This window comes from Rhinolophus sinicus, linkage group LG03 (genome assembly GCF_036562045.2).
Source record: "Rhinolophus sinicus isolate RSC01 linkage group LG03, ASM3656204v1, whole genome shotgun sequence".
In the NCBI taxonomy this organism is placed as follows: Eukaryota; Metazoa; Chordata; class Mammalia; order Chiroptera; family Rhinolophidae; genus Rhinolophus; species Rhinolophus sinicus.
The window spans coordinates 145,177,104-145,204,338 of record NC_133753.1 but is presented as its reverse complement, the minus strand read 5'-3'; the positions used below and the strand labels follow the sequence as shown (position 1 = coordinate 145,204,338).

Below are 27,235 nucleotides of genomic sequence, written 5' to 3'. Positions count from 1 at the left end.
ATAGAAAATATGTAGACAAATTACAAAGTAAATTTAATTTGTATAAAGTAAGCAGGTAAATTCTCTGACATTATACAAAACAGTATATACACCACTCAGTAAATCAAGATATTAAAATGTTTATATTTTTAATATTTTAAATTCAAAATTCACAACTCTACATATTGAGATTCTGCACTCACATTTTAACTTTCTTCGTTAAGTTTGCAACTTGAAAATTTAAGAGACATTTCCTAATAAAATTTTAAAATATTAAGATTAAAAGCATGGAATACTTTTAAAAAGTTACAAAGATGTTTCCCATTAGTAACCAATTTTTCACTAAGCATTAACATGTTTCTTTCTTCTATTTCATGCTCAGATAATAAGTAGCTCTAAGCACATTACTAACATTTCTCCAATTGCTTTAAAACCTTTAAAAACTTTTTATAAAAAGAATGAAAATATTTGATAAGTAATCATCTTAATCAGTAAACTGACATTAATAAAGTAAAAATTGCCTCCATGACTAATGATTAATAAATCATTCACTTGATAAGTTAAATTTAGATACTAAGATCTTTTCTAAAACATGCACTTAGAGCTGTTTAGCACTTTATGAAGGTGTCCTATAACATTTTGAAGTCATTAAATTAAGAAACCATCCATTTTTAGAATTGCAGTGTTAGGAGTAACAGATAATAATCTGATTTTCACATTCCGTAAAAATTAACATTGGCAACTCAAATGCTGAATATTTGGATTCTTGCTTTGCTTTTCATTTTAAACAAGATTTTTCCAGACTTCATAAAAGCACTAAGACACTTTCATGATGACACTGATTTTAAACAACTTCAGGAGCCTGACTTTTTAAGCATATTGCCATGCAAGGACTCTCAAGGATCTTTGTCTTTGATTTTTGCAATGTTTGGATGGGAAAATGCAGAGGTCGGGGAGGTCATTTACTGGAGGCCAGTCAATGGAATGGCAGAACTAGAGAGCCAGCTTGGATTGATTAAACTGTATAACATCCGTAGAAAGAACTCTACACCATTTAGTAGTGTGCTTCTAAAGACCTTATGATGAATTGGACATCTTCACAGAATTTGCAACCTTTTTAAAAGGGTGATTAGACCTCAAACCTCATTCTTTAGTACATCTACTTCACCAACCAACTTACCCTTATGCGCTAACATATCAGCAGTGGAACATTGGCCATGAAATGTTGCATGATCATCTAAGCCAAATACCAATCAACAATTAAAAAAATATATATATAATTGCATGTATTTTGTTTTACTCTGCCATGAGGCTCCCAATCTTTGTCATGTCCTCACTAGTCATTATTTCAAACAAAACATAATTCAAAAATATACATTGACATGCTGTATTTATATAGAGCTTCTTCACAGTCGTACAAAGCATTTTCCCATAAGCTATCTCACTGCTGTGATGTTCAATTTATGATTCCTGTATTTCTCTACTAGGTCCTCAATTCCATTTTTAAAAAATAAACATTTACAACATTCACATGCATACTGTGTACTGCAAACCAATAAAGGCCACCAGAGGAAACATGACTTTGTGGGGACTGTTGAATGAAGTGTGAGTCAGTGAGACATCATCCGCTTACTTCCTTACTGGTTAGTGGTCCTCGATTTTTCTTACTTTAAAAACTGGGGTTATGATGATACTTAATTCACCAGCTGTGAGGCAATACAAGGTAAAAAGTGCTCCGCCTTTGTAACTATATGTTGTTCAAAAACAATGATCTTGATTCTGTAAGGTCACTAGCATATTTCTCTTCAGTTTTTTTTAAAAATTATTATTAGCTTCAGGTGTACAAAACAACGTAATAGTGAGACATTTATACCCTTCACAAAGTGATAACCTTCCTCCCCCAATCTACTACCCTCTGACATCGCATATAGAGTCAGTGGAACTGTAACTGCTATATATGATGTCTCTTCAGAGTTGAAGCGATGCTGGCCTTTTAGCTCCTTAGAGCAGGCGCTGGGTCTTTACTCTATTTCATCCTGAGATGCCCACAGTGGCTTCTACACAGGAAAAGCAAAATAAATATGTGCTGAATATTGGTATTGGGGTCTTTTTTTTTTCCAAACAGTAAACTCATAAGCAAATTCAAGTCTCATACTTTATTTCACACTAGAAAGTTGTCACGACAGCAGCTTTTCTTCACTAATCATTTGGACCACAATCAAATGGATGTCATCATAATAAAAGGTTCAAAATCCAATTTCCTTTTGCCTGTACTATCCACTTCCCCAATGTCCTATTAAATTCAACAGTTATAAAAACTAATGAAGGAATTGCAATTCAGAATGCAAATGATTATACACCTAAGATTAAGTGACCTTAAGCAGAGAACAATAAGATGGTAAAAGAAAGATAATATGGAGCTATACAATGCTATTATTATCAATAAATGAGGGAAGGATATGAAAAAATACTTGATGGAAAACAACATTAGATGAGCATTCTGAAATTTGAAAAGAGTACCCACGCGTATTTCCTCACATAGTCAAAATAAAATTTTAAGGAAAAAAAGGTTATCATGCCTATTTCATAAATGAGGAAACTTGTGAGGAGCGAAATTAAATTCGGAAAAGTGAGTCTGGAATTTAAGCCAAACACTCTGCTGCACAAACAGATAATAATATTAACTGATAAGTTGAAGAATTCAGTAATTCTTCAAAGGTTGACACTGGTTCTTTTTCTTCTGCTGTGATTTTATATGAGAGATGCATAATTACATATAATAGAAAAGGGGATAGGAGAATTAACATGAAGGAAATGCAGAATACCACTAGTGACATTCAGGATATGACAATTTTCATACACTGAGATGTATTTAAAAAGCAGGTGACAGCCTTTGGCAATGAATCACAGAAGTCAACATTGAGGTATTATGGTATCCCTTTAAAGGGGTTAAAAAAATTAACCTGCGATCATTATTGGCTTATATACTGCTTATCTAATATGGCTAGGCTAATTCAGTCCTGAGTAATTTAATGACCTCTTACTATGTACCCATCCAGTCATCAATCCATCCATCCACTCACCCTCCAATTCATTTAACTCAGTTTTGAAAAAAAATGCATATTTATTGAAGATCGACTATCTACCAAATACTTTTCTAGGCAGTGGAGATGCAGGGATGAACAAGGTAGAAAAAGTCTCAGCTCTCAGAATTCGTATTCTAGTAGGGAGACAAACTACAGACAAACCAATAAACAAGAAAATGCCATAAAGAGGTAAGTAAAGAATGAAACATGGGCGAACCAAGTGAGGGTGTGTCAGGTGAACAGAGGTGACCTTTCTTTGAGGTGACATTAAATCTGATTCTGAGTGAAAGGCAGGAGTTGGCTACTCTGCTAGTTTGACTGTACTGGCGTCCTCACGGAGCTTTCACTCCAGTAGGAGAAACACCCAGAGAAACAAAAACATTGTAATATAGTATGTGATGGTGGGTGCACAGGAGTCAGTGGGAGACTAGAAGAGAGAATTATAACCCAGTCTGGGGTTCAGAGAAGGATTTCCTGGAAAAGAGTGGACGCTAGGAAAGGAGGACAGACACAGAGACAGGAAAAGGCCTGGTATAATTAGGGCAGTAGACGCAGGTCCGTATTATTAGACCAAAATGGGTTCATGGAGGGACGGTTAAAGATGAGGAGAAGAAGTAGAAAGATGTAGATTATCTTGCTGAAGAGCTTGCTGAGAGAACACAATTTAATCAGTGGAGGGAGTTTTTGAAGGATTCTAACTGTGGTTACATTTTCATTTGATAGAGATCATTTCTGCTGTACTGTGGGAGGTGGCTTTAAGAAGGGACAAACTACACCAAATATCACAATTGTCCAGGTGAAAAATCATGCAGGTCTGAAAGAGGAATGGAAAAGAAGAGTTCGAGGCCTATTTAGAAGGCAAAATGGCTTTGCAGAGCTAGTAATAATTAGACGCAGGGTGGAGGAGAGAAATGAAGTATCTTCAAAGGTGACAGACAGCACAGATAGAGCTCCCTTTAATTGGCATGGCCATGTCTCACAAATCATTCCACTGAATCTAATTGCTCCCTTAAAATTTTATCAAAAATTATCTTTGTTGCTAGAATGAATATTGGGGACCTGTTGTTGTCCCAACTCCTAATGCAGAAACTGGCGGACTATAGTCACAGGCTTCAGAGAGAGGATTGAAAAGTGAAAACCTGCTTCTACACTCAAGCCATACCCAGAACATCCCTGCCCCTCCACTCATCCATGTGTATTATGTGTGTCCAGCTGCCGTACCACGAAACTGCAACCCCTTTGGCTGGGGTTACATCCCTCATTGAATCCGGAAGCAAGCCTCAATCTTAGCAGACACTTAATAAATACTTGTCGAGGAAATTAACTTTGAAGCAAATATGAAAAGTAAATAAACAATCAAAATTACAGCTAACATTGTAACATTCTATTTGTGGAATTCATTTCTAAATGAAAAAAATCATTTTACCTACTCCCTCAAGAGTACACTGATACAAAGGCCTTTAGAAATTGTTCAGATGCTGAGTGAAGAGGAAGGGAACTTCTTGAGTAAGAAAAAAAGGAAACTGACAGTCACGTGATTTACTCCTCTTTCAACTAGTTGCCACTCAGACACCAGGTCTTTCTGGAATTGTCCACAGTTACCCCTAGAGTGGGTCCAGTGGCAAGTTGTTCAGTGCTGAATATAGCAGCAGGATATGGCAGTATCATTTCTGATCATTAGATCTGTGTTTGTGCATCTTTGATATTATGCTTGCTTTTGGCAGGTCTAACAATAATCCTATATTCATGAGTCCAATCAACATCGATTACCAGAGGCTTTTAGGCATCTTTTATATTGTCAGTTAAAAGAACTGCTTTGTCTGCATTGCCTGAGTGGCCTAGAAATGCCTTCTGACATGAGGCTCCACTCTTCAGACTGAGCAAGAGCGTGATCTCACCAGGAAGGTTGAGCGAGAACAGCTGGGCCAGCTGGGGCCAAGCCTCACGTGCCCTCCCCAGAGCATTCTCTGCTGTCACCAAAGGGAAGTCCTTCTCGCTCTGCAAACATTCTCTGGAGTGTGGTGAAGAGCAGCATCTGTGTTTTATTGATCTCGCAGCTGACAAGCAAGCAGAGCCTCAAGATGTCTCACATTTTGTTGAGTGTGCTGATGAAGGCTTTCAAATAAGTGAGATGCACGACTGAATCCGTCACAGGAAGGTGCTGCTTTCATTTGCTCTATCTCAGTATCCAGAATCGTCAGAATGAAAGGATTTCAAATGCAAGCCATGTAAAAAACAAATTGCCTTTAACCATCTCCAGTCCTCTTTTTCTCTGAGCATCTCGTCTTCTCAGGGGAGCCGGAGTTCTCCCCGGTGCTTAGCCTAGTATGAAAATTGTGCTGAACACAAGCGCTGGCAAGTGGATTACTGATGGTCTCCAATACTGCAGAAATTAATGCTGATTCAAGCATGAACTGTGCTGCTTGGACCACAGCCTTTCATTTATTCCTAATGTTAGTTCTCTTTTAGAGTTGCCTTGAGACCAGGCTCTAAATTGGTGAGGGAGAGAGCAAAGCCACTATTCCTCACAGTGTGGCCCATGGGTCAAAAGGAGCCCTGAAGATGTTTTCCTTGTGAATCTTGTCACCTAAGCCCCCACAGCCCCCCATCCTGGTATGTGCTGGTTTCTCTCAGGCTATCATTTTTCTGGTGTTGGGGAGTGGTGTCAGAGGAAAGGGGACAAGGGAGGGAATGAAGGCAGAAGTGTAAGAAAGTCTGATCTCAGGTAGAGGGCTTGGACATAGTGGTTTGGCTGTAGGAGATGGGGGATGGCAAAGTTGCTCCCTGGACACAGTGTAAGAATGTGAAGGTGGACACGCACAATGCAGCCTTCCCTTCACGCGCTCATTCACAAATTTCCATGGAGCACTCCCTGGGGTGTCAGCCTCCTGTCATGGCACTGGGACTGATCACCTTTAAAGGACTTAGAGTGAAAATCCCATTTGGTGATGTGTGTTTCTCTCCACACACAGAGACTGCTGCTTTGCATCAGGGCATAACTTGACATATGGCCACGACATCCTTGCTTAAGGAAACAGTAATTGCAAAATCATCAAAATAGTTTTCAACATTTAATTCAGCTTATTTGGATTGCCCATAAAATGCATGTGTACCTCAGAGAAAACATTATTTCTTTGCATCAGATGGTCTGCTTAGTCTAGATAAATGTTAATTTTCCTTACAATCTTGAAGTCTGATTCTGTGATATGTGGCCATGAAAGAATTTTCCCCATCCTGTTAGAAACTGTATTTTGTTATTTTTTCCATATCGAAAAGCTCAGAGGTATCTAAGATAAATCATGAAAAACAATAATTTGTGCATATTTTTTTTCTTTTAGATATTACACTTAAAGGTAGAAACCGTGCCCTTTGCATTATGTTTGTTTCCAAAGCACTTAACAGAGTGCCTTACGAATCGTCAATTCTCAATGTTGTGGGATAAGTACATTAAAATAAATCATTGCTTAGTTTGGAATTATTTCTCCTCCTTTGCCAAAATGGAATTAATCCTAGGGATGTAGATACGATCACCCTAAGGATTCAACATATTGGGTGGATGTTAAAATCAGAAACACTTTTTCGTATGCTGGAATGCTTGAAATATGTAAGAGTTAGCTCTTGGAGGTAGGGCAAATATGTTTGGGATAAAAACCAGCATTCATAAAATTACAAATTCAATTATCAGCTATCTAGCTATTTACTTGTTAAATGTGGTTATGCATTTCTTCACATTGTGTTATCTCAAGTCAATTATGATATATTATCAGTTTAAATTAATTGTTTTGAATTCAGGAAAAAATTAAACCCATGAATAAGCTAAATTATAATAGGAAATTGTCCATTAATATTTCCCAAAATGAATTTTTTAGCATATTAATGCAGTGGTGATGTTGGTGTTATTTAAATAGTAGCACTGATGGATCTACTAGTCAAAAGCCAAAATTTTGTGAATTGATAATTCACAAAAGTTAGCAAAATCTAATTGGATTACCATCCTGTCAGAGTAAACGGCATTGCTATAAAACAAAAGAAAGAGTGCATTTTAATTTACTTAAGATGCAGTACTTCAAAAAAGACAAGCATATGGGCTTTTCAAGTGCTGAATGCACTTTTGCATCCTGGCAAGGTTACAGTAACTTGTATGAGACTTCCACTTAAACTGCACAATTCATCTACCAACTATAAAGACAACAACATGGTTTGATGAAACATTTGTCTGTAGAGTCAAAAGCCTGCAATTCAAAAATCTGCCTATGTATTCTTGCCTCCAACAAAAGATCAACCTATACAGCTAAAAGGGGTATAATGCCAAGGTAAATGCTAAAGGTAGGGTTCAAGTGCTTCAAGAAATGTGAGTTGAATACCAAATGCAAATATTCAAACACTGCTGCGCAGAAGACACATTTCCACACTTACAAGTTATTTACATCTTTTAAGATTTTTTGGTGAATGCATATTAGAATAAGTCCCGCAAGGCACTACTTCTGATGTTTTCTTTTAAGCAATATCATTGGCATATCAAACACTGATTTTACTTGAGAGATAAATCATAGTCCCAAATCCAATTATTAGCCATCTAGTCTTTTGTATTTTTTTTTTATTTTTGTTCTGTACAATGTGGTTATACTTTTCTTCACACAGAATGCTATCTCAGGTCAAATCTGAAGACTCAGTGTTCCAGAGGTCAAAAGAAATCCAAGCAGTTACAGGAAGTCATTGCAGATGGTAAGGTACGGCATGGCATATTGAGCCCTATTTAATGCTAGAACACTTTGGAAAGTCAGTAAAAAAAGGATGAAGAGCAAAATGGAACCTGGAAGTGCATAGTAGATGATTTGTTTATTTGAATTCTAGAGACATCTACATTATGCATTCACTCCTAAAAATATAAAGAAATAGGAAATATTTGTCATATAGAAGATAAATAGGTAATGCTCTCAGAGTCAGAGAAATATTGGAGTTGGGAAAGGGAACTCAAAATTCTTGCAAATAATTTTTTATTCAGCCCTCTAGGTCACAACCTAAGCTCCATTGCTTTTTCTCCTTCAAAAGTAATACATATATGTGTATATATATTTTGCCAACATTTTCAGTATAGAGCTGAGACAGAAGATGAATTCCTAATAATAACGCAATTACTAATCAAACATTCTTAGAGAAGAAAGTATCACAAAGGCTTTGCATATAATATTTGCAATGGTGCTGGTAGTTCTGAGAGAGAAAATTCAACATAGATTTTGAAACAACACAAATGAAAAGCTACTAAAAGAAAGGATGCTGTATAAATTGTACAGAAAAAAACATTCTAGAAGAATTTAACAGAGTAACAATTTTATTATAAACCTGTAGAAGCTAAGCCAGCTTTTCATATGTTATCCCTTATTCATAAGAGATTTATACTAGATGTGTTTTATAACACAATGAAGATAGGACAGCCTATTAAAATAGGACATTTAACTTTTGCTTGTTTTAAAATTTATTATATGTAATGATAAATTAGACCCTGTATTATGTGGTGTTCCGGTTAAATGTTCATTTTTGTTGGACAATATTGTTATTCAGGAAGTAAAAGAGGAGAACTTCTACTCCCATTTTCCATGTAAAACATTCTTTAGTAAAAATTAAAACACATACATAAGCAAAATTATTAATCATAAAGAGTTACTGAAAATGGTTCAAAATGTCATGTCACTTGGCATCTCCTTAATATCATATTCATTATCAGATATTTCTGTCACTAAAGCATTCAAATTGTCACAGAAATCTCTGCCTGGGGGAAATATAAACTATACCTTCTTGCAATGAATGAAAAGTAAATGATTCCCCACAGTATGTTGCCAGACTCACTGGAAATAAAAATGACTAATTAAATAGTGTCTTTTTAAAATAGGTCTGTGTCTGGCAGGCACTTTCATTATGGTACAAAATGGGGATCTCCTGTGGAAAAGCCTCATATTAACACTTTGATAAACCAGATTACAGCTCTGAAAAGCTCCTTTTATAATCAAGTTTTTCTCCCAATTTAATATCCAAGTAATCCTATCTTTAGGTTAGATGAAAATGAAGTTTTAGCTGGCGGCAATTTTCTTGCAATAATCAAAGGAATCTCATTTCCTAAAGTCTATAACTGAGAGTAAAGTAACAAACCATTTCCCCCAAAATTGAATAATACCTGGTTCCCATATCTTCAGCATAACCTTTTCTGTTTCATCATGACTTTTTTTCTAATCAATGTGAGAAGAATGTTAATATTCTTTTTTTTTTTTTTCAGATTTCCAAAGAAATAAAGGGGATGTACTGGAATAAAAATCATGAAATGCCACTTAGCACCTAGCTGACTCTTCCTGAACTGATTTTGATTTTGAGGTACAAGAAAACCATGCATGAATACTGGTTTCTTAAGAAGCATCATGTAAAAAAATAAAATGAAGAGACAGTTTCAGAAGAAATTTCTTCTCTGCTCCAAAGGCATAGATCCTTCTATTCTTTCACAGACATTCCTGAAGAATAAAAATAAAGTCTGTACATATTTAATGCAGAGAAAAATATGTCAGGCATTTCAGCCTCCAAATAACCCCATAAATAAGTTTCACTCCCAATTTTAATTGAGGCAACTGAGACTCAGAGAGGTTAAGTAATGCCCTCAAAGTCACAGAGCCAGGATGTGGCCTCAGGTGTATTTATTACCAAAACATCATGATAAACACTGTGGTATAGTATTCTGGGGACATTCCGTTTGCTCCATATGCCTTAAGCAGTGTGAGAAGCGATGGAAAATGATAAGAAAGGCACCATGTTTATAAAGATATAGAGTAGTGACCTCACTGATATGTTCATCATCACTGTTGTTTCTGTGATGGCTTGTGGACTGTAGATTCAATATAGACTGTTATTCACTCAACATTTAACACATATTTGTTGAAATTCTTCTTTGTTCAAGGCAGAGGAATAACATCTAATCCTTAGTCTTTTAAGATTCAAAGTGATTATACAGCTGGGAGTAGCTCATTAGAAACTAAAGTTAGCATCATTTTATAACTGGAGATCCATAGTAAAGGACTACGGTGGGCTACCTACCTCTAGGATTTCTACATCTTCAATTTTCCTCTCTTGCTGTTTGTTTTCTCTCTACGATGCAAGAACTGCTTTTATATGTTCACTTACAAAAATGCCAATGAAGGCATCCGGCATTCTTCTCTGTTTAACAAAATGCTTCAGGATAAAAATGTGGAAGCAATTGTTTTCAATGTTAACATCTTAAAACATGAAATTGGCATCTAGGTATCATATTATCCTAAGTTAGAATACAAAAGTAAAAGTGTATGTATAGTTTCCAAAACTTTTACCATTACTTTATCAAGATGTTGGTGTCCTAACCCAGGATTGTTTTTGTAGTTGTTGTTAATTTTTGTTTCCAATAGTTTTGTGTATTAAGTGCACAATAATCCTTAGAACAAATAAGCAAGCACCAATTAAACATTTATGTGCACATAAACTTGGATTTGCTCTTTTCTATCATTTTCACTTTAATGTAGATTCAAGAATCATTATCTGTGCTAACAATTAAAGAGTAAACATGAGGAAAATAAGTCAATTGATTATGCTTACTCTACACACCATGCAATCATTTTAAAATTCAGTTTTAACTCCAATTTCTCATAAGCATGACTAATTAATGACATGAATTATTAACTAAAAGATGATTTTTGCAATTTTTAACTTTTTTTAAAACTCTCTGGTTGAGGTGGAATACTGAAAAAAAAAGAATAATTTCAACTAGTAATTAAGGCAGTCTTGTAGAAAATTTATTTGGCTGGTCAGCTTCTGGAATTTCAAAACTCTACAGATGTACTATTACTTTCTTGGGAGTAGAAAGCCTGTGACTAGGATGTAAAATAATTGCTTTTTAAAAATTATATACTGTTAAAAAGATCAACTTTATAAAATTTTTCTGATATTTTATTTTTAAAAATTCAGTTTAAATTTGAATTAAGTGTATCTAGTGCTTGGTTCATTATGATTAAATAATTGATGATCTGCTTTCCATTTTTTATGCTAATCAAACTGATGAAGGCAAACACCTCGCTTTAAATCTCTCTCTCTGTCTCTCTCAAGAATTCTTACTAAACTCAAAGCAATCTTAGCCACTCAACTGCCTGGGTTTGTCAAATGTCCAAGTTATCCAGACTGGGATTATAGGTGTTACAAAGACAAGGAAAAAAATACGTTGAAGAAAATATCGATTCTTGAAAAACTTTAAATCTGAAATGGGATTTGGTCAACTAGACATAGGGAAGATAGACTAGAAAGAGTTAAAGTAACAATAAATAAATTGAATAAGCATAGCCATTGGAAACAAAAACTCCTCTGATACAGACAACAGTTTAGTGGTTACCAGAGGGTAAGGGGGGGAGGGGAGATGTTAGAAAAGTGTAAAGGGGGTCAAATATATAGTGATAGAAAGAGAGCTGACTCTGGGTGGTAAACACACAACATAATATCTAGATGATGTAATACAGAATTGTACATTTGAACCCTAATGTAATTTTACTAAACATTGTCACCCCAATAAACTTAATTTTAAAAAATGGTCTATTTCAAAAGAAAAAGAAATAAAAACCTTAATTTTGTATTTTCCAAGTGTTCTTTTTTAGATACATATTACTTTTATAATCAGAAAAAAAATGTTTAGGAAAACAAAGGGTCATTCAAAACAAATGATATAGCAACGGTTTTTTTTTAATTAAATTTATTGGGGTGACAATGGTTAGTAAAATAACATAAGTTTTGAGGGTACAGTTCTATAATACATCATCTATATATCGCAGTGTGTGTTCACCACCCAGAGTCAGTTCTCCTTCCATCACCATATGTTTGACCCCTATACCCTTTTCTACCACTCTCCCTCCCCCGTAACTCTCTGGTAACCACTAAACTGTTGTCTGTGTCTATGAGTTTTTGTTTCTTTGTTTGTCTTGTTCCTTTGTTGCTTTCAGTTTTATGTCCCACATATAAGTGAAGTCATATGTTCCTCATCTTCTTCTCTCTGGTTTATTTCACTTAGCATTATAATCTCAAAATCCACCCATGTTGTCGCAAATGACAGTATTTCATCTTTTTAATGGTCAAGTAGTATTCCATTGTGTATACATACATCTTCTTTATCCAATCATCTATGGAAGGACACTTTGGTCATTTCCATGTCTTGGCCACCACCATAAATAATGCTACAATGAACATCAAAGTATATATATATATATATATATATATATATATATATATATATATATATATCTATCTTTACAGATAAATGTTTTCAGATTTTTTTGGTAGATGCCCAAAAGAGGGATAGCTGGGTCATATGGTAATTCTATTCTTAATCTTTTGAGGAACCTCCATACTGTTTTCCATAGTGGCTGTACCAATTTAAATTCCCACCAACAGTGTATGAGGGTTCCTTTTTCTCCACAGCCTCTCCAAAACTTGTTATTGTTTGTAACATTGACAATAGCCATTCTAGTTGTGAGATGATATCTCACTGTAGTTTTCATTTGCATTTCCCTAACAACTAGTGAAGTTGAGCATTTTTCCATATATCTGTTGGCCATTTGTATGTCTTCTTGAGAGAAGTGTCTGGTCAGGTCATCTGCCCATTTTTTAACTAGATTGTTTGTTTTCTTCTTGTTGAGTTGGATGAGTTCTTTATATATGTACACCCATTTTGGATACTAGCCTTTTATCAAGTTTTCTAAGTGGATTATTAGACATGCTATCATCTGTTATAGAGATACTCACTAGAAACTACTTGATAATTGTGCCTATTTTCTAATTAAGGGGTGTGTGTGTGTGTGTGTGTGTGTGTAGGTGTATAAAATACTGTACAATGATCTTACTGGTTTTGAAATATTGTAAACACATCTCCACATTTGGCTAGGGCAAATATATTGTCTTCTACAGATGCCTGACATAAATAATGGCAATGTATTCACACTCACCATGGGAAATATAATGGGGCAACCTGAATTTATGCAGGTTTATGTTTTAGTATTAATCCATATTTTTATTCTATGGATTTAAAAATAATTATGTGGATGGCTTAGCCTAGATGTAAATGCCTACTGGAGGTACATTTCTTTGAATAGTCATGTTACCTAAATTTCTGTGTTATTTACTGTTAATAGACTTCAGGGAGACAAAGATCCCATTATCATGAACCATTGTGTACATTGTCTTATGTACCATTAACATGTCAATGACTTTAAGATGCACATCAATTTCAGAGATATTGACATGTTTAAATAAAACACATGTATTTTAGAATTGAGGAAATGAGGAAACAAATATGATTTATCTTTGTTTTTCTCTTAAGGGTGCTTTTCTTCATTTTCTTTTTTTTCTTCACAATCCCCTGTTCCCATATTTCTGGTATTTATTATCAAATGCACTACAATTAGGCAATCCTGCAATAGGTACAATTAAACCAGAACTACAAAATTCCTTCTTTCAGATCATATGAGAAACAAAAATTTGAGGCCTTATTATCAGACTGGAAAAATGAAACACTTTCTTTTTCTGTTATATTGGCTTGCCCATATCATAAAACAGAATCTTATATATTACTTTGTAATATTTTTTCAGACAATACCAGTACCCTCAGAATATATATTTAACATTTGTTTTACTTTTATGACTAGACCAAATACCAGAACAGTTAATAGTTTTGTAGGACTCTTGTAGTGTTCTGTGTAATGAATAAACTTACCTAAGCTCCCATGATAAAATACACGTGCATACTCAAAAGGTTAAATGTGTATAAAAAGTTGATATTTTGCTATGCTAGGAAGAAGAGTTAAGAGACACTAAATTAATTAATTGTTTTTCCTTCTCAGGTACAATTATAAGCTGATTACTTTTTCGTATTATTATAAGTAACCTTTTCATTCTATAATCCACAGTACTACTTATTATTCATTAAATAAGTCACCTCAAGTAAAATATTGTTATAATTGAGAAAGATTAGGAAAATGAAATTCATCATTCACACAAAGAAGAAAACATAGGGAACAGTGAAAATTCTATGAGAGACCACATGACTTAAACAGGAATGAAAAGAGAATGAGAAAAGAAGACAAAAGCCCAAGTAGGACATAAGCCTTCTTTATAGTTGTAGTTCACATATTATTTAGATAATAGCCCTCGTAATGAGGTAAATTAAGTAGGTCTATTTTTCCTGCAATTAAAAAAGCCAGAAAAAAGTACAACAGAGCAATATTTCAAATGTCTTAATATCAATGACAATAGTTGTCTCAGCACCTAGCATAATGTTACTGCCACAGTCATATTGCAAAAAATCTAGATTGTTAGATGACCAGTCATTTCCACTTTTTGTTCCAGTTTGATATCCAGAGATCTGTGCAAACTTATCCTCCCTTAAAGAAAGAAGACAAAGTAAATGATAGGATTATACCAGTCTGGGAAGTGTATATAGCTTACAATAACCCTAGATACAAGTATAGTCTGATATAAGATCTAAATTCAAAAATAGACTTAATTATGTGTTTAGTGATGATACCTTGATCTTGATGCTCTGAAACTGATGTGGATACCAACTGAAAATATCACTAAGTTAACAGATTGTTTTTGTTTTTTTGTTTTCTGGTTTTTGTTTGTTTGTTTTTAGGTAATGAGTAATCAGCATTTACTTTGTATTTGATGCTATGATTCTGGATGACTGACACTTTTTTGGTTAACTTAGACACTAGCTGCCTTCTTCTAAAGCGACTGTGTATATGGTATTGGCAACCCAAATAACTACATGAATTAAAAACCTCTAATAGAAAATAACTGATTTTAAGAAAATCGAAAAGGACCTGGTTCAAGGGAGACTGAATGTGCTCACCTTTAGATAGTAGCCCCTGGCCAGGAGGGATGTTCTTCTGTTTATCTCTTCTCCCTTGTCTTTTACATATAGGTTAGTGTCCATAGGTAACTTAGAATACCTCACCTCACTACAGGGTTACAAACTTTCCAAACCTGTACTGTTGGTGAGAGGCAGCAATGGATTCAGTAAAAACTCAACCCTGCTAATAAAACCTCTGTAAACACAATGAGAAAAATGTGGCTTAAGAATATCATCCACTGCTTTTTTATTTACAGTATTTTTCATACATGGAGCTAGAGAACAATACTCAGCAGAAAGGCCAGGACGGACAGTCAATGAAAATGGCTCATTAATACCTTTATTTCTAAAAGCCTCATCCATATTATACAGCAGGAAAAGGAAAAAATCTTTTGCAGCCAATAAGCCATTAACTCAGGGTTCTGAACCTTTTCTACACTATAGATCCTTATTATCAATCTGGCAAAGCCTAAAGGCCTATCATAACAGCACTTTTTACGGAAGCACAATGTAATTATCAAAGTATTTAAAAATGTGTGATATCGTAATATAGGTGCTTATCTATTAACATATTAAATAATAGACATGGTGGCAGGTCCACTATTATTTCGCATTTGTGAAAATATAGATTATATTTTCGGGTGTGTGTAATGAATATAATATAGTATGAAGATACCTGATTTCTATTAATGACAAAATCATTAGTACTGTTAGCACTACTATTTATTGTTGCCTACATTTTTAATTGATGGAAACTATAATTTTCAGGTGGCCATTAGTAAAAATAAACATCTGATTTTTGTTTATTTGTCAAAGGACACAGGCACCTTGAATTCTATCCACCCACCCCTGGAGGGTCCTGTACCCTAGGGAAAAAACTTGGCATTAACTACTTAATTCCTCTTGGAAAGTGTTCATGTTCTGTCCAACTGAAAACTATTAACAATGGTGGAATCCAGGAATAATTCTAGTGGAAAAGAAAATGGCATTATTTAGTTACTACTGAGTGGATAAGAGGCAATATTTAGATGCCAAAGAGTCGTTTTATGGAAGGTTAAAAAATTGTGAGTCTGCTGGACTATACCAGAGAAAATATAAAGTGAATTTTATTTTGAACAAACCTCCACAAATATTCTTGGATTTCTTGGAGCTAAGAGCTGCAGTTTCAATTTCTTGGTGTTTTGTAGTTAGATAATAGTGCTGAGTATTTATAGGCTTCCTTATATAACTATAGTTCTATCTATTTTTCTTGTCAGAATAGTTTATTTTCTGTCCCTGCTCCTGTTTTCCTTGAATTTTAGTATTGGATTTACTGACTTTGCTCTGGCTCTACTTCTTTTTATAGAACCATATTCCTCAAGTTCAATTTATTTTTAAGTTGATACTTTATGTGTCCATTCCCTTTAGAACTCTAAAAAGAATGTGTATTATTGACCAGATAAAGCTATTAAGGTAACTATTATGAAATTTATTTTTAGGTCCTTGGCCACTTTAATGGCTCTTTGGGGTTTAAGATATGCTCAAAATAGAGTATACCATAACCTGGGAGGAGGGGTCTGTGGCTATTATTTCTTACTCAGCACCTGCTCAGTCTGGAAGAGTTGCAACCTGGCATTCTCTTCGACACCCACTGCAATTATTTAAGGGTATTTAAGGGCCATTAATGGTTTGAGGCTCCAAATTAAAACGTCTTTCCTTTGGTATCCATTTCCTTGACCAGCTTCTTTTTGAAACATTCTTTCCCTTGCTTTAAGTCTTTATTCTCTTTCAATTTCTGTGATTATTCTTTTATTTTATTGTGTACCTTTGCAGATAGAATTTCTTTACCTGCCTTAAATTCTATCTTTAGCAATCTTTTGCTCTTTACTCTTTTTACTCTCTCCCTTGACACTAACATTCAATCTCATCACTTCACCATTCTCATCTGATCTCCCAATCTAAATCTTTATTACTAGTACTCCCCTGAGCTATCATCTGCATTTTAATTACTAGCTGTACTACCCCAACAGGATGTACCAATTGCACCTACAATTTAATATGCCTATGCAGGAAAGACATCTGTGTGCCTCCTATCCTTTGGTTGAAGAAGATTGCTTTGAAGATGAAATCCAAAATATGTAAGTGGCTCTCTGCTTATATACTTTATGGGGAGATTTAAAATATTGGAAGCTATAACTTCCAATTCTGTTGATGTGATTGAAAATTGTAGCTAGGGTCATGGCAGTTGCTGTCACCACCCAACTTATCTCCATTGTTGCCAGTAAGATATTATTGCAACTATTTGAAACCCCTGGGATTTCAAGATATCACACAAAATGGTGCATATTTAGTAAAAGATCAGGAATCATCTATATTTTTTCATTCTGCTATTTAAGAAAAGCATTTATCTCTGCTGTTCAGTGGATGTGATAAAAGCAGAAACCACTGTCGTTTGGGCCTACAATTTCCCCATTATGAAATAACCGTTGCAGCCTCACTTCAATATTCTGACACGAAATTTCACTAAAAAACCCAAAAATGTCATGTAAACATGTGTAGAGGATAATTACTGGTCCACAAATTATATTTTAACCATCTTCCAACTATAAAGGCCTAGGATGACTTTGTTCTAGTAGTTTCCTTATAGAAAGATTTATTTCTATATTATACATACTTTATTTGGGTTCTTACCCCCAACTGCCAACACACCTTTGCTTTACAAGGGTGAGGGATGGGGGTGACGGTTGAAAAGACTAATATTTTCAGTCTGAAAAACAACAACAACAATATTTTTCAATCATATACTACAATTATAAATTTTATGAGGATGATATTAAATTATCCTGTCCCCAAACTCTCCTGATCTCTGCATACTTCATCTTTGTCTTTGAAACAGGAAATAGTAGAGTGAGTTTTATCCTGGAGATTAATTCAAGACTAAATTGTAATCCCTGGACATACACAGTTTAGCACATAATGGGAATGATATAATTTGAAAATCAAGAAGGTCCTACTGGATGTTTCAGTAATTATTTGCAATCAAATACAAAACTGTCAGGCAATGAGAATCTGATTCAACTTGTCAGAGGTATTTAGGAAGTCCTAAGGGGTTTATTTCAGCATTTGGCAGATATATTTTTTTTGTGTCTTTTTTTTAATGAGGTTATCACTTTAAGGTAGAGCAGGTGCACTTTCAAGTGTGATATGCCTGTCCAAAAAACTGTTGGGCAACATTTGGAAAATATACCCAGAGGCATCTGATTGAAGATGGAACTTCTGTGTCAGACACAGAAAATCCAATTTGGTTTTGTCATTGAGTCAATTTTTTGTGTTTATTGTTGCAAAGATTTCACCCTGCAGTAATGTTGGAATCATTTCTTCCCTCAAGGGCTATTGATATAGCTGTGCAGTATTGTTTCTGTTTAAAAAATGTATTGTCATACCTTAAAAAATAATCTGAGAAATTAATTTATAATACTTATCTATACTCAAGTATTCATAGCTATGGTTATTTTCACTTATAATCTGCATATATTTATGGGTAGATTTAAAATATTATGAATCCTGATTTAACATTATACAATTAACCCTGAATATAAAGCTTTCATCAATCCAGTTGATTTCCTTATTTTTTTATTATGTTTACAAAAGATGACAGCCAGGGGTTAACTATCCTCTCCTATCCTATTGGAATTCTGGATTAATTCCTAATTTATGTATTTAAAGAAAGTAATCTTAAATTTATATTAGGCAGTGCTTTCAAAGACAAAATTCATTGCAAAAACATGTCATTATAAATTTTTAAAACAGAGCAAAATATTTTTTAATCTGGAATAAAAATAGGATTAGAGCTAATAATTATTTTTCTCTGTTTCTGTTTGATTTGTTGATACATTTACAAAAGTTCAAGTCTATTTTGCTGTTTTAAAAGGACCTGTGGTTACACAAAAAGATAATTTATGAGATAGATTTTAATATATAAATATTGCTCGGCATCCACTGGTTTTCACCCCACATTGTCAAGGACTAAAATGTAAATGGCCATCCTAAAAATCTCATCACATGATGACTATTAGCAATCGAACTCATTCACTAACTATTAAATAAATATTAAGATTCTTATGGACAAAGGGTCTGTATGTCCTTTAGCATATCTTCTTTGTCATAAAATTCTTATCACCACACTCCTTTTTAATTTGTATTTATTTATTTATTTATTTATTTATTTATTTATTTATTTATTTATTTTTGGTGATACCTACTATACATTCAGATCTCAGCTCAAATGTCACTTTCTCAAACCCCCCAAACAGGAGAGACACCCCTGTCGTGGCTCTTTATTCTTTTCATTCATGGCACTGATCATGTTTTATAATTAGATATTATATAATTCTTGTTTTTCTCTCTCACTCATCTGTATACACTATGAGAGTAGGCTGAATTTATTTTAATTACCTTTGTTGCTCCAGCTCTAGAGAGTGGCTACTATTTGATGCAATTTGTTGAATGAATGAATTCATTCATATATGTTCTCAAAACCTCCTACACAGTTATGTAAAGAAAAAAAATCAATAAATACTTGTGGCTAGTTTATTTGATCACACAACTGAATACATTCATTATGTTATAAAACCAGACTTATCCAATTTTCTTATTAAATATTTATGTATGCATTAATTCTCCATATAAATAACTTTTATTTTTAAAACTTTATTTTATATCAGACTCCCTTTATATTTTGCTTTTGAATCTATGTCCTCCTGGACATAGCAGGGTAGGAATTCAGTTTTATGTAGTTTAAAACTGCATATAATCTTTGACCATCTATATAGGGTAAGAAAATACTGGAATTATTCATTCCATGGTTAGTTTCTGTTCACCATTCACTAAAATACTAGATCAAATAAAGGTGACAGCTTACAATAATTGCAAACATAAAAACATAGATAAAAATGAAATTAGATATTCGTGGTTCAGAAGTACATTGTAATTTCATAAACCAAAGAAACTCCTATCTCCTATAATGGTTTTGGTTGACTAATAATATTTTTTATAACTTTATATTAATAGCATAGGATTTTCTAAAGTTATGTACTTATAAAACATGATATGCAAGACATTATAGCTGACTTTTACACAATTTGTCAAGTACATAGTAAGTTACTAAAGATAGGCAGTTGTTTGAGTATATAATAAAAATTTTAAATTTCACACATTTATAAGAAAATAAAAGGTGGGCTACATTGGCATTTCAAATAACTTAAATGTCCTTGCATCTGTTTTTCTAATTTATGCAATTATTTATTTACAACATTGACTGATACAGGTATTTTCCAAGGTACTTTATATATGCTATTAATTTTAATCTGTCCATCAATATAAACCAAACAGTATTATTAATTCCATTTACAGATGAGAATTCTGAGGCTCAGAAAGGGCAACTAATTTGTTCAGACATATAGTTCCACAAAAAAAAAAAAAAGTTTAAACCCTAGTTCTGTTCAAATGCAAAGCCTGTACTCTTTCCTCTTACTCTCTCAAGTGCAAGAGATCTTAAAGTGTACAGTGTAATAAATAGTGTTTCTTTCACCCTACAAGGGCAGGCTTATCATGTTTCAGAATACAGGCTCTGCAGCTGCAGTGCCTGAGGTTAAGGCCATTCTGTGCGGTTTACTAGCCATGTGAATCTACGCAAATTATTTCATCACTCAGTAGTTCAGTTCTCTCGATAAAACTGAGCCAGAGACAAATAGAACCTACTAAAAGAGTGCTAAGAAGATTAAATGAATTAATATTTAAAGTACTTAGGACAGTGCTTGGCATGTGGTAAATTAAGTCTTGAACATTAACATCAACATTATCACATGATGATTAGTTGGTGACAAAATATTAAGATATAGGTGAGTGAGTGTAGTTATTTGAAAATTTGCCTTTGCAAAAACAACTCAGTGTTCAGCATATAAAAATACGTATCACATAATTTATTTATGTATAAAATGTTTTAGCAATTTTCACTAAGCCTGCACTTGGCAGCACACACTGATATCAAAAGAAAGAATACATATGTACCTTTACATATTATCTATTGTATATATTTTTGTATTTAAAAATATTAGCTCATTTGTAATGAAGTCTTAAAGAGTTATAGCTCCTTAAAGAGAATGATAAGAAAATGCTTACAGTTTTCAAAATACATTCACGTGTATCATCATCTTTTGTCCTTATTACTTTATAGATACAATTCTTAAAGCAAAGGGTTATAGAATTATCTAGATTATTTTACTAAATTTTTAAAAACCTGGATAATTTTGACATTTAGAAACATTATTTTATCCGCAGTTGAAGATTTTAGTTTTCACTTTTAATAAAACCCTCTGAAATCATTCAAGTCTTCATATTTTTTGGCATAACAATTTGGAGACATTGCATTATGAGAGCTCCCTTGGCTATCTTAATTTCCAGAAATAGTGTCAGAAATGAAAATGAATTTGCGTGCCATTTCTGAAATTTAATCAGGTCACATTTAAACACCCAGGAGGTAACTATATATGGCTATTATGGGACACATAGCCCAATAACTGAAAACAATCCTAGTTATCTTTAGATTAGCTAACTAAAGTGCTATCAATTTTCATTGCACTTACTTTAGTTTAAACATCGTGTTCAGTTAAATGTACATGGTGAAGGATATCTGTTCTTATGAGGATAGGTTTCCATTCCAGTTCATACTCATTTTCCTTTCAAGCTATTTATGAGAATGGCTGTCTGAACACTTCAGTGTATACTATTTAAAAGTTACAAGGAAATGTAAATTATGACTTTAATTAAAAGAATTGCTGTAATATTATAATAAATACTACGGAAACATTTAAATTATTTTCACATATCAATGAAAAGAAACTAATTAAAAAAATAATCAAACTTAATCAAATCCCATGTAATCAATAAATGGAAAATAAAACCAAAAAATAACTGAGATCTGCCAAAGTCAATGGTAAGTTGTATGAACCTTATCTGGAAATCTAAACTGAAATTCTTTAAATGAGAAGTATTATTGCTTTAAGCTACCTATAAACATAATTACTGTGTTTCTCTGAAAATAAGACCTAGCCGGACAATCAGCTCTAATGATTCTTTTGGAGCAAAAATTAATATAAGACCCGGTTCTTACTATAAGACCGGGTATAATATAATATAATATACTATAATATAAGACCCAGTCTTATATTATATTATATTATACCTGGTCTTATATTTATCTTTGCTCCAAAAGATACATTAGAGCTGATTGTCCAGCTAGGTCTTATTTTCAGGGAAACACGGTAATAAATATAGACATACTTTTTGCCAAGTATCAAAACATTTGTTACTAATGTTTCATATAATTGCATTATTATTGAAAATGTTTAATAAGTGATTTACATAATAAAAATTATTACCACATAATTGGGCATCACGTCATAATAGATAGGGTTGGATATAAATGTATCCCTTAGAAAGTAAAAGTGCTTAATAGCTATATTAATTAAAGACATATATTATAATAAAAAACTCACATAGATTTTTTTATATAATATTTATTAAAGTGGTGCCGCAACATAAACATCTTGCATTCATATGTGTCTAGGGATTGATATGGATGAGAAATAAATAAGTGATCTAAGATCAACTATCAAGATGTTTGCTGCAGAAGTGGCCTAAAAAGGAAAACATGATCTTTGCTTACGTCTCTTATTTTAAATCCGTTGGTATAACCCCATTGCAAAATAGAATCATAAAAGGTTTTTATCAAGTCAAAGGAAAGTGATTCAACTTGTAATACCACTTACTGTGTACCAATTAATATACCAGATTATAGTTTATTATACTGGCAAATGCAGCCTTAGAATACTGTTTAAAAGTGGAAAATGTGGGCAAAAAATAACTCGATAGTAGTTGAAGATAATGAGAAATGAGATATCTTCCCAACACTTAAAGAACTCAGAGTGCCAAGGTCATTCATTCATTCATTCATTCATTCAAATATTTATTGAGCACGTATTGTTTGCCAGCCCTGTTTTGTTAATTATAATTACAACAGTAAATCTCTCCTTCATGGAGTATATACTCCATTGTATTAGTCAATAAACAATATATAAACGTAAACATATGATGCTAGTGATTACTGCTAAGGAGGAAAACTGTAGCAGAGAAGGGAGGAGTGTGTGTTTTGGCATGTTGCTTTAGGGAGGTGGAGAGCTCAGGGAAAGCCTCATTGAGGAGATGTCTTTTATGAAAGGACATGAAGGAAGTGCCAGAGTATTCATGACAGATACTATAGAAAAAGGAAAATAGGAAAGGAAATGCTCTAGGGCCAGAAGGTGCCAGGTGTGTGCCAGGAAAGGCTGGAGCATAAGAAAATGAGAATCCCAGGAGATGAAGTGGGAGAGGTGAGCGAGCAGGGTAGAAGCACAGCAGGTCCTGCAGGACTCAGGAAACAGCAGGACTGCAGTTCTCACTGTCTGAGATCAGCAGCCCATCAAAGATTCTGAGCTGAGAGGTGATGCATTCTGACTTCGGTTTTCACAGGTTCCCTCTGGCTGTTAAGAACAGACTATGGAAGGAGCACAGACAGAAGGAAGGAAGGCCTTCTCTTAAGTAAAACTGTCTAGTGGGAACCTTTGTGTTTTTAAAAAACTTGCTTTTCTCAAGATCCATGCATGTTGTTGCAAATGGCACTATTTCATCCTTTCTTATTGCAGAGTAGTATTCCATTGTCTATGTATATATATATGCTGAGTGAAATGCGTCACACAGAAAAAGTTGAGAACCATATGATTTCACCAATACATGGGATATAAAACTGAAAACAACCAAAGAACAAGACAAACAAATGAAGAATCGAAAACTCATAGACACAGGCAACAGTGTAGCGATTACCAGAGGCTAACGGGGGAGGCGGGTGGTAGATAAGGGCAAAGGGGATCAAATATATGGTGATGGAAGGAGAACTGACTCTGGGTGGTGAACACACAATGTGATACATAGATGATGTCTTACAGAATTGTACACCTGAAATCTATGTAACTTTACTAACAATTGTCACCCCAGTAAACTTTAAAAGAAAACAAAAACAAAACACTTTTTTCACCTCCTTTGACTTACAATTTTCTCCCTATGACAAATTCCTTTTGGAGTGAGTGTGAGTTTGTGAGTGTAAGTGTGTGTGTGTGTGTGTATGTACGCACGTGCGTGTGCTTCCTGGGAGCCTCATGGTTAGCATGGAGGCCTGGTATAACTTTCCCTTGTCTCTCCTTTTTATTTTCCATTGTCTTTCTAAAGCTTGCCCGCTAGCATCTGCTCTTCTTTAGCTATTCATCCTTTTCTATTCATCTATATTTCCATTTGTTTCTGCCATTCACCTTCCTGTTTCCCCTTGCAAAATGAGAGGGGGGAGAAATACAGGTGGGCAAAAGAAGCAGAGAAAGATATATGGTCAGTCCAGTGTTTTCTTCACATATCTAGTGCTCTCATTAAATGTTCATTTGAAATATAATTATTATTTTCAGATCATAAACATACTATCAGTCTATTTAAAAATCAAAATATGTAGAAGTATAATAATGAAGACACAACTATAATATGATAAATACTAAACTATCTACTTCCTTTGTGGGAAGATTCTATTGATGTTCTTCCTTTTTAAATTTTTTTTCTGTTGTGTTTAATTTTATTGAACTGAGAAACACCATCAATTAAAGATAAGTAATATTTGCCTTCCATGTTTATTGTAAATATTTCCCCAGTTTATTGTGTTTTATAGTTTACTATATTTGTACAGATAATTTATTGTTGTATTCAATTGTATTCCTTTGCAATATCTTCTATTATATATTATTTTGGGGGGCGTTGAGAATGATTTCATCTTAAAATATACCAGTACTTAACTAACTCATCAGTAGAAATAAGAAAGAAGTGGGACAAGGTAGGCAAATACGAGTGCAGGAGATTAGACTGCAGACAGTGTGGATTTGAACACAAGGATAATAGCAATTCAGTACAGCTGTCCTCTGACCTGCCCAGTGGTTAGTCTCCATCATTCTCCCTCCCTGAAAGATCTTCCAAAGCAAAGGCCATCTCAACCATAATTGCAGGCATAGCCGACCTAATGATACCCCTGTGGGACATGATAGAAAGCCCAGAAGCAAGTTTATCAACCTTACTAAAGAGTGGAAGCTGGCACATTGGTTATAATCTGTAATGGTATTTCTGAAGGTCCTAACCTCAGTCTGCTTAGAGCAGGCACTGCCTGGAACCTGCGGGTGTTTCTTTGTGTCCTATCATGAGTGAATGCTCTGAGTTCTCAAAGTGTACACCCAAATCATCACTGTGGCAGAATGCACTTTCTTACTCTGAATTTTAAAAAATTCTAAGAAGCCACAGAAAATAACAGAACCATATCCCCAGAAACCTAGACAATGCAGAGACTCAGGATCCTTAATTTATTATAACCTTATACAAATCAATCAAATAAAAACAATATCCCACTAGGAATGTATTTTAGAGTGTATTATAAGTGTTCTCTTTTTGCTGGGGCACCGAGATGAACAGAATGTTATGTGGGAGAATGTCAGAGCATATGCTAGCTTAAGGGAGGCACCTAGCTATCGCATGCATGTTCAAAAAGAAATCTGAATTTAAGTATAAATATTATATAAATATAAAACCAAGTCCAAAAGAACAAGGAATTTCATTAACTATAATATAAAAAACTGACTGAAAGACATGAGGCTCAAACTGGTGGCAATTAAATTCAAAACAAATTTCAACATATCCTTCCATAATTAATCAGGTTCTTTCTTCTTATGGGTATTTTCAGATGTGGTGATCTCAGCAAATCTCTGAAGGGAGGATGGACAGGCTTGTTACTGTTTTACACGTCTAGTTGACAACCAGATCTCCTTTCATTTTCAGCACATAGGCAAACAACTGACTGTCCAGTTGCTCTTTGGTCAGTGTGAGGGACAAGGGCATGTATATAACTCTAAGCAATAGGGCTTCTCTCCTGGGAGATGATGCTGTCTACAACCTTAGAAACCAGTTCTTAAGCTCACTCAAAGAGCTAGGACTTGACTACCTTACAGAGACACTCATCCTTAGGTAGGATTCCCATGACATGGCCCCTACAGTTCTCCTGAAGCTCTCCTCCTCCTCGTGCTTCCTTGGCCAGGCCTCCCATGGGACTGAGGTGGCCTTGACATGCCTAGACATGCTTTACCCAGACATTGTTTTAAACTCTGCAAAAGTTCCAGTACTGCCTTTATTCTGGCACCAGATATCACTTTTTGCTTCGTGAAAGTCAAGTAGTCAAAACACTGCCATCAGTGTTCTGTTCTTCATCATATTAATAAAGTGTTCATTTTCAGACACTTTGGGGGTTGCTTTTTAACACAACTTGCAGTGCTGACTGGGCAGCCATCTTCAAGACCCATGAATCAAAGTAAAGAAGGATGAAAGAGTTAGGAAAGGTAGGAAAAGGATCAGTTGAACCTGAATTTAAGTTAACTTAGTGGGTGGTCAGTTAAATGTTTTATAGTAAGTGTTGCTAGATTAGTTGACTGCATGGCTATTGGTCTATTTGGTTGTATGGTCAACCCGCTTACTCAGACCGCCCTTTCCTTCCACCCGTCTGTGCCTGCAGCTTCTTCATCAAGTCATGCTCAACATCCTTTTCCAATTATTCTTAAGCTTAGAAAATGTTTTCCCAATCCAAGGCATTTCTTTGATATTGAGAATTTCATTTTTTTTAATAAAAGTTTTTCAGGAATAGGGTAATGAGCATCCCCAAATCATAATTTTATTTATTTATAACCCAAATGAAATCTTCAAAAATTTTCCATTTTATTTTATAAATTGCCATTGCCAAAGGGGAAGGAAAAGAGGGTAAGTGAGAAATAAAATTGCTACTATGGCTAAAGAGGAAGGAGAGAGAGAGAGAGAGAGAGAGAGAGAGAGAGAGAGAGAGAGAGAGAGAGAGAGAGAAACAGAAAAGGACCTATACTGTGCTTTCATGTTCATCTTGTTCAGCTCTATCTGAAGAGACATCTCTATTTAGAGGAAACTACTCTGAACCAGGAATCACAAGACCTGATGCTGAATTCCATTTCATCATGCTTGTCACTTACTGTGAGAGCTCAGGCAAATCACACAACCTACGTGTCTCAGTTTCTGCATCTGAATTCTCATTTGCATCTGCTTCGTGAATTCCCATAACGTTGTGATGCTCTAATAGTATAATATCCATCAAAGCTGC

At 34.3% G+C, this 27,235-nt stretch overlaps 1 protein-coding gene across 1 annotated transcript in view; it reads right to left on the bottom strand.

Annotated features, from left to right (window-relative positions):
* Positions 1-27,235, bottom strand: part of EDIL3 (EGF like repeats and discoidin domains 3) — a 385,902-nt gene that overhangs the window by 125,824 nt on the left and 232,843 nt on the right. The gene's annotated exons all lie outside the window — the stretch shown is intronic.